A 7,402-nucleotide genomic window follows, 5' to 3' on the forward strand; every position below is an offset into this window, starting at 1 on the left:
AAGATGGACATCAATGCACAGGTTGAGTTTATGTGCAGCTTCTCACTGCACAGCAGGCAGAGGAAGGCTAAAGACAGACATACAATGTAAGTCCTCAAGCAGGTTCGTTCAAGAAGCAGAGTGGCTGCTTACCCAGAGGCCTAAACCTTAAGGTTGAGTCAGTGCTGAGAATTGCAGTCAAGTGTCTTTGGCCTTTTTTGAATAAGGCGGCAAAACACTTATGCTTCTATAATTTCCAACACTTCTGAGAGATGTACTACACAAGCAAAAAGTCTTCCCTTAACACCTCTTACCAGCATTCTTTAAATCAAATTAGTTCATGCTTGAATGATACAAAAATCAATCCTTCTGATATGGAAAATGTTTAATTTCAAAATCTTCATGTGCAAGTGTTGGCCCGTAATGTCTTTAAAGTAAAACCACAGTCTTAAATGTAAAACCACATTTAGACCGGCCAAAAAATTTTGAGCAACTAGCAGAAAGAATAAAAGTTAATAATAAAAAACTCCTTCCAGTGAATCAAAAGAAAAAAGCCTTTCAAAGAGAAGTTGGGAACATTAGATGATCTTGATATAAAACAACCTGTCAAGGAAAATCCAGATCATCGCAAAAAGTAAAGTGAATTCCTTGCACTGGTATTCATTACAGAAGAGACCACACACTCAAATCATGCTTTACTCGAGAAGAGTCTGACGACCTATTTCCAATTGAAACATGAGGTTGGATGGGGCTATGAACAACCTGGTCTAGTGGAAGGTGTTCCTTCCCCTTGGCAGGGGGGTTGGAACTAGATGATCTTTAAGACCCCTTCCAACCCAAGCCATTCTATGTTCCTATGACTCTATGAGTAGAAGAGATTTGCTCTGTAGTGATAAATTAAGAAGGAAAGATCTTTCAGGACCTAAATGTTATTTTAAGGAGTGCCAAAGGTACTCAGGAAAATCCTCTACTGGTATTTGGGACGTGTTAACTATTGCTTAAGTTGGCTTCGATACTTAGTGGATATGACACCAATGTTTGATATCCCGTCAGCTACTAATCCAGAATTTTATTTCTAGACTATCTTTATGTAAGCCTAGATAAATTGATGAAGAACATATTAGAATAAGATACTTAGATATCATGCTTTGGGGAAGAGTCAGTCAGTTTCACAGAAGTAGGCATGACTTGCAAACCCGATAAGGTTCTTTGAAAGAATGATTTACTATGTGAATAAGGGTAAATCCAGCTGGTATGGTGTAGCTGGACTTTCAGTCTCCTTTGTCAGATGTTCTTACAGAAGCTGTGCCCTTACAGAGTAAGAGGGAAGGGCTTGTCATGCAGTGACAACTGAGTGATAACTGCTTAAATGATAAGAGACAAAGGCTAGGAATAAGTGGTCAGTGGTCATTTTTTCCTGGGAGGACTGTGAGCAATATTCTGTCTCAGGGATGTGTATTGATCCCTGTACTGCTAAAATGGTTGGGAAGATAGCCAAGTACAGGTGTGACAGTTTGCAGGTGACATAGAATTATTTTAGAAGAGCAGTAGACATAGTAGTAGCAGTAGGAAAAGGACTACCTTGTATTTGCCACACTTTAAGTGAATATACACACATAGCATCTGTGATACGATTCAGTTCTTTAAGATGCAACGATTTGGTCATAGGCTTGAATCCTGTATTTGCAAGAGCTCTGGGACAACAGACTTATTGGAGGATAATGATTATTTCAGTAGTGCTCGTGAAATGTTAGCATACAGTATAAAACCACATATCTGGAGCAGTTTAAACAGGAGTTACAGGATATTTTTTTTTTCTTCATAAAGAATGAGTGCTTTACTCTGTCACAGCCTGTATTCAATACAGGGGCTACAGCTGGATAAGCAGGAGAAAAAAATAATTATATTGTGGATCTGACAAAAATGTTTAAGTAGATCATTTCATAAAATAAGGAAGAAGTAAGGAATAAAGTGCTCTGAAAGGCATCTTATTTTCTTGAAAATAGGGCTATGTGGACACAGGAAAATTTAAGCTAAATATCTTGGGAATTAACAAGGAACATCTGAATTTTCTGAAATATTTCCCTCATGGATGAAACCTCTATTTTCAAGGGAGATTTTATTAGAAACATGTTTTCTAACAAAACTGCAACTGTCACTCATAATAAAAGGTTATTTTTTTACCTGCTATTCACTTCTCCAGAGAAGCATATAAGATGAGCTAACAACTAGTATTCTTAAGGAGACAGTTAACTAAATAATCACTATGGAAAATTGTGGTAATTTATGAAGAACATAAGAGAATAAAATATTCACTTAAAGTTATTGAGACCAAAGGCATACATTGATATATTAGGCCTTATCCTGGAGACAAAAGACCAATAAAAATTCTGCATGTGAATAAAGAAAACAATTCAATCTGAAAAGAAAAATCCAACAAAAAACGTCAATATGCCCATGTTTTTCCACTGCCTATCTCATCCTTAGGGCTGGCAATAGGCACTCCATCCTCACAGCACTATTTCCAGTCCCATTCTCATAGCCTCTCGGTGAGTGGAAGGGGGAAAACCATGACAGCTATTCCTACAAGCTTTCACTTTTAACACCAGTATGTTAAGATTTAGGACTTCTATAAAACATGACAAAAAGGAGAATCTCCCATTGGTAGTAGAAGCTGGGCACATAATTTTTTTTTGCACTTTGCATTCAAGCACAAGATAATATACTGCATTTGAGGATTAATTGCATCATATTAAATATTCATTACGCAATGTTGCAACTGCTGGCTTTCATGTGGCTTATCACAGGGATAGGTCTCAGTGATTTTCTTGTCCCTGCACCCGTTTGAACTGGGCATAATTTCTTTCCCATATTAGCAAACAGTTAACATCAAAGTTTATTGGTGATGTTCAAAGTGGTGGATGAGCCCATGCACTTTCTGCAGTTCTGCAGCTTCCTGCTGTCCTGGGTGTCATGACTGGGCAACCTGGTGTGCAAGCTGAGCCTACCTTTGCTTACAGACCTGCTTGGCATACTACCAACTTTTTTTTTTGGCTTGTATCAGTTTAACACTGTCTTTGCAAAACACTTTCAAAGCCAGAAAAATGGGGAAAAAAATTATTTTGTAGACAGCAATATGCTCATTTCTAGCTGGATTTATGTGAAACCATGCAGATTGCTATGTTATGTCTACTGACACCACAGAAATAAGATAAAAATACACTCCAGCTGTCTTGTAAATTCAGGGCCAAAGTCTCTCCTTCCATTCAGACGCAGATGGCTTCCACTGAGGTTAATGGGGCTAGGGTGCTTACACTATAGGGTCCCTAATTGTTTCTTGGCTGGCTAGCACATGATATCAATACACATACAGTCAGTATTAAAATAGATGTGTCATATCAGTATGATCAGCTAGATGATAAACAATACCCTATCGTTAGCCCTGACTGGGGAAAGATTTTAGTGCACAATCAAGAGTAATTCTTAGAAATGTAATAATTGCACGTAGCTCCTTGATGAATTACTGAACTTCAAGAAAAAGCATCGTATGTTTTTATGGGCTATAAGCCAGAAATCAGGTAGCAAGACTGAAAACCCTTGTAAAAGTTCTAAGGGGCTTTAGGCTGTAAGATGAGAATGAATTAATTGTTATGTTGTCTTCACGTATCCTTTTTGATAGTTTTTGCTCTTTGGTTCTGAAATTAACAATTTAACTACGAGTGTCAATCTGTAACTAGCTAAAACCAACACACAACTTATCTGACCGAGAGCATCATGTTATAATTAACCAGACAATTTTTATAGGGTGACTTCTGTAAAAGCTCCTAGATCATTGGAGGAAGACATCAGATAATGCCACTGCTACAATAAACTGAAAAGTTTCTGGACTAAATGTAGTGAAATCAATAAAAAGAAATCAAAAGTAAAGGATCCAGTGAAATACTGCAAGTGATTGGTAATAAATACAAATAATACAGAGGTCAGATTAGATCTTTGCTAGACACGAGTTGTCTTCATAATTCAATATGTAAAGATTCTGGGATTTTTGTATAAGGTCTTATTTTAGCTTTGCAATGAAAAGCATAAAAGCAGATTGCTCATTTTTGCTTATGATACAAGAGAAAGATTTCAGCAAAGTGTAACTAAAGAATCCATGAAAGAAAGTAAACACCTGTATTATTTATTGCAATCATTTAATCACCTGCAGAACTCTGCAATGCCCAGACGTGAAACGGGTTCCTTCACTTTACAGCAAGATGGCCATCTTACAGATAGATTCGTCTCTTTTTTTTTGTTTTAGCTTTTTAACAATGTTCTCAGGGCTTTCCTTGAAATGCTGAACGCCTATGTCAAGCTATTGCAGTATTCTTGCAGCAGAGCAGCCAAGTCTGATTTTCCCCATGGAAACACCAATTTTTGGCCAGATTTGTTTGGAATTATGACCATTCTGGAGTTTCATACTGTTTTTTTTACCCCCAGTTCCAGGCTATGACCTCATTAGGGTATATCATGTGAAATCAGAAATATCTGAATGTTGAGCAATAGCTCTGGCATTCAGATCTATGAAAATCATCTGTTAGTCTCCTGATATCCTCATGCAGATTGCTCAGACTCTCTCACAGATGTCACTCTTTATGTCAGGATATACACATCAGTTTATATTTTGACTCTATTTTAAAGTCCAGATTTCTCAGATCTCTCTTTACATCCTGTTTCAGTGAATGGAAGTAGCCTGTAGGCTCAGTGTCGGCTCAGTGGTCTCAGTTTCTTCCATTTCCTCACTCATCACCAAATGTGAGATGCTGAGCTGGCATCAAGTCTCTAACTCATGGCTGCTCTGCAGCTGCTTCCTTCCTACGGATCCAGGCTGCTGCGGCTCTGGTGCGCCGAGCGCCTGAAGCCCTTCGCCTTCCCCCAACAGAGCTCGAGGACACGTGGTCTCTGGGATGGATGGATAAAGTGGGGAGAGGAGTGTGGCTGAACTCACGAGCTCCCATGTACTTTGGTGATGAGGATTTTAGACTGGTTTTGCTGTCCTGGCAGCCATGCATTGCCCGGGCAACGAGCCACGCTGGCTATAAACACCCTGCTGAATGCTGCCAGCACGGTGTTTATCACTCTGACTTAGTGCCAGAGGAGGAACCATTTCTAAAACAAAGGACTTTTGTTTAATGCTTTACAAGTGCCAGGAGTGTTCCTTCTTTCAAATTTTTTTTAGGTTCTGATGTGCAAATTCTTCTGTACGGGAACAAAGTGAGTGGATTCAGTAGGATTATTCCAGTGGGTCAGTGAGTTAGGGCCTTCAACCTGTAAGAAAAGAACTATTTCCTCCAAAACTCTGTAAGAACTTCTGAGAAAGCGATATTCACTCCCTTGTACTCCACAAACACTGCCACACAGCTGCACTGGCCTATGCTGTCTTCAAAACATGACATGGAAGGCAACAACAAAAATCTTGCAGTAGGAGAAAGCCTGCACAATAAATACAGTTTAGTTTGGAAAGGAAACTCCTGGATCCAGTCCTAGAGTTCCCAGGGAGCAAAACTTCTACAGAAGTTACATGGGAAAAAGGTCTTTCTGTCCTAAATGGACATGCTCCTTTGAATTAAACAGAATTTATTGAAGTCAGCAAAAACGAGTCACTGAACAGATAGATGACATGTCCTACAGAGCAGGATGTATCTAGCAGAATTTTAGGTGAGTGATGTATTTTAGCAAAGATCTTTTCCATGATATAAAGATGGTTATGACTTCTTGTGGAAAAAAAAATCAGAAGACTAGTGGAAAATGTAATCTTTCTGAAGAGATTTTAGTTAAGGTTAACCTGGGCATCTGATGTTTAGCTTACAGAATGTAAAAGGACAGGGAATTTTAATTAAGATTTAACTTGACTTTTTAAAGAGTTATGGAAGTCTAATTACTCCTCTGTGTAAATTACTTCCAGATGCTGACCTTTATGAAAATGGTGGAATAAGGCAATCTCATATTTTAATCAGCACCTGTAACAGGTGAGGTATCTCCAAAATTTGCGTCAAGAAATGTAAATGTATCAAAAAAAATTTTTTGATGAAGAGGGGAAATGTGAAAAACTCTAAATTTTTAATGAGTAATTTTCTTGAATCAGTCTTCAGTAAGTGTTTTTACATCCTAGGGCAATATTTGGTCCAGTTTTTGTGGTCGCAAAGGGGAGTGAAAATAATCCCCAGGTATAACTCTTTACAGCTATGGTTTACAATTTACAGAGATAAAGAATGAAAAACCTCAATTAATGTGCAAATATTCTCTTTTGTATCACTTTTCAAATAGCTTCAAATAGAGGAAGGTGTCCATGGCCCATGACAGGGAGTTTGGAATGAGATGATCTATAAGGTCCCTTCTAATCCAAAACTTTCTATGATTTTATGATTCCTGCAGTGAACGAAACCAACACTGTTTCAGAGCACAGGGCTCAGTGTGCTGAGCTGATCTACAGCAGGGCTCATTTGGAAGAACTTCAGCAATCCTAATGAAGTTTTTGATCAACGTCCTGAAAGTGCACTGGACTGATTTCTTCAGAGACCAGGAATCAGATGTGAGAATTATACGCACGACAAACAAACCCACAAAAACAATGTTTATCATAATCAAAGGATAAAATCACCATTTGAAGTTCTTCTCTGTTCCAAGGCGGATTTTAGAGGCCAACAACACTGAGGCGCTAAGGATGCTAGGGAAAAACAGTTTTGTTGCTTGTGAAGGGGCTTATTTCTCATTTTTCATTTCTGTTTGTAATCGCTGTCATCCTTGTTTCTTATGCTTTGGATAAAAAAGGTGACTTTTATATTTATTAGAACTGGGTTTCAATAAACATTATGCAATATGGTAGACCGGGGAATGATTTATTGATAATTTGTCACTTATATTTATGGAAGTGTAGACCCTGGAGCCCTAGAGCTGGTAAATCATATTATGCAGCTACAAATGTTTTTTTATTCTTTGCTGCCAAAAGTGCACCATGTAAACTGATTGCCTCACCAAGCCCCTGGGGTCTGATAATGATGCACTTGCTAATACAAAAGGAGGAGGGCTGAGGAGAAGACAACTAATTATAAGTTTATTTTTGTTTCAATATGTTTGCCGTTTAATCTAGAGTTCTATAAACAATAGATTGATGAAATATAATTAGGAGGAAGATTACAGTTTAATGAGGCAAAAGATTGGGAAAGAATGTAAATGGAGCAGTAGGCTGTGCAGAGTTTTTAGCTGTTTATTATTGTACAGCTGTAAGGCACTTTCACACAGTTCCCAGATGGAAGCAGCTGTTAGCTCTTCGCTATTAGAAAAAAAGAGGTTCATAGTTCATTTTCATCCACTTGTTCCAGCCTAGTTATGTTCACTACAACACTTCACCGAGTCACAACTCTCAGCTACAGCTGAGACTGTC

The sequence above is a fragment of the Opisthocomus hoazin genome, chromosome 5, assembly GCF_030867145.1.
Source record: "Opisthocomus hoazin isolate bOpiHoa1 chromosome 5, bOpiHoa1.hap1, whole genome shotgun sequence".
Lineage (NCBI taxonomy): Eukaryota > Metazoa > Chordata > Aves > Opisthocomiformes > Opisthocomidae > Opisthocomus > Opisthocomus hoazin.